General features: G+C 38.2%; 1 non-coding gene across 1 annotated transcript; it reads left to right on the top strand.

Annotated features, from left to right (window-relative positions):
- The first annotated feature begins 1,304 nt into the window (after positions 1–1,304).
- LOC128280115 (small nucleolar RNA R71) lies at positions 1,305–1,411 on the top strand. Its single transcript, XR_008270297.1, has one exon. It is a non-coding gene; the product is annotated as a small nucleolar RNA R71 (small nucleolar RNA).
- Positions 1,412–2,001: the final 590 nt, after the last annotated feature.

The following is a 2,001-nucleotide window of genomic DNA, read 5'->3' as shown; positions in this document are numbered from 1 at the left end:
ACATCTTCAATAATACCCTTAGGGAATCTTATAGTTTTATCCGCTAATTGAATGCTCATCCTAGTCTGTTTGGGTTTCCTGAGACATAATTGCTTAAGCATTTTGTAGGGCATGATTGTAATACTAGCCCCTAAATCAGCTAATGCATTATTAACATCTAAACTACCAATTAAGCAAGGAATTGTAAAACTCCCTGGATCTTTTAGTTTGTTGGGTAGTTTATTTTGTAGAATAGCTGAGCAAACTGCGTTCAGCTCCACATGCGGTGCCTCATCCAACTTCCGCTTATTTGCTAAAAGTTCCTTTAAAAATTTCATTGAGTTTGGCATCTGCGATAGAGCTTCAATAAACGGTAAGTTAATATGTAATTTTTTAAGAGTTTAAGGAATTTACCAAATTTTTCATCTGAGCGGTCTTTTCTTGTCATGTTGGGGTATGGCACACGAGGTTTATATTCGATAGTCACTGGTTTGTTTTTATTATAATCTACCTCACCTTTACCTTTGCTTACCACTGTTTCTTGCCTCGGTTCTGGCTCAGGCTCAACAAATCCTTATTCATTTTGAACATTAATTGCGTTGAGTTGTTCCCTTGGGTTAGGTTCAGTATTACTTGGCAAGCTACCTTGTGGTCATTCGAAGATTAGTTTAGAAAGCTGGCCTATCTGAGTTTTGAGTCCTTGGATTAAGGCTTGTTGATTTTTAAGTGTAGTTTCTATGTTCTGAAAATGGGTTTCGGACATTGATATAAACTTTGAGAGCATATCTTTAACATTCGATTTCTTTTCCTGTTGATAGGGTGGTTGTTGGTAGCTCAGAGGTGGTCGCTGATTTCCTTAGCCTCCCCATGAGAAATTTGGGTGGTTCATCCAACCTGCATTATAAGTGTTACTATATCGATTATTTTGAGGTCGAGGATTATTACCCATGTAAATTAATTGCTCGTTATCCATGTTGTGGCCATAAGGTTGGTATTCCGAACGGCTTGTTCCACCTCCACTTGTTTCGCACTGCATTACTGGGTGAACTTGTGAAGAGCTAAGAAAACCATCAATTTTCTTATTCAAAAGTTCTACCTGATTAGAGAGCATGGTGACTGAATCAACGTTATAAACACCGGCTATTTTCGTTGGCTTTGTTGTCATGACTTGCCACTGATAGTTATTCAATGACATCTCCTCAATGAACTCATAAGCATCTTCAGGTGTTTTATTGTTGATGGTTCCACTAGCAGCTACGTCAACCATTTGTCGAGTCGAAGGATTCAGACCATTATGGAACATTTAAACTTGGAGCCAAAGCGGTAACCCATGGTGAGGGCACCTTATCAAAAGGTCCTTGTATCTCTCCCATGCATCGTAGAGTGTTTCTAAATCCATCTGCAAAAAAGAAGAGATATCATTACGTAATTTAGCCGTTTTAGCCGGCGAAAAATATTTTAGTAAAAATTTTTCGGTCATTTGTTCCCAAGTAGTAATTGACCCTCGTGGTAACGAGTTCAACCACTGTTTAGCTTTGCTCCTCAACGAGAAAGGGAATAATCGAAGACAAATGACATCATCAGAAATGCCATTAATTTTAAATGTATCGCATAGTTCCAAAAAGTTTGCTAAGTGAGCGTTGGGATCTTCATCCTACAAACCATCAAACTGAACAAACTGTTGTATCATTTGAATTTTGTTAGGTTTCAGTTCAAAAGTATTTGTAGCTACAATAGGTCTAACTTTACTTGATTCAGTTCCTATTAAAGAAGGTTAAGCATAATCATACATAGTGCGTGGAGCAGGATTTTGATTAGCCGCAATTGCAGGAGGTAGCTGATTGTCTTGGTTTTCATCCATATCTTTGGTTGGGGGTTGAGTATCATCTTCTTGCTCATTACCTGTGTATCTTAGGCTTTGCCTTATTTCTCTTTGGTTTCTGCGAACCGTGCGATCGATTTCTTCATCAAAAAGTAGTGGTCCTGACGGGTTTCTTCTAGTCATAAACTATAAAAACCTGC

The sequence above is a fragment of the Gossypium arboreum genome, chromosome 8 (genome assembly GCF_025698485.1).
Source record: "Gossypium arboreum isolate Shixiya-1 chromosome 8, ASM2569848v2, whole genome shotgun sequence".
Classification (NCBI taxonomy): Eukaryota; Viridiplantae; Streptophyta; class Magnoliopsida; order Malvales; family Malvaceae; genus Gossypium; species Gossypium arboreum.
This window is presented reverse-complemented; position numbering and strand designations above follow the sequence as displayed.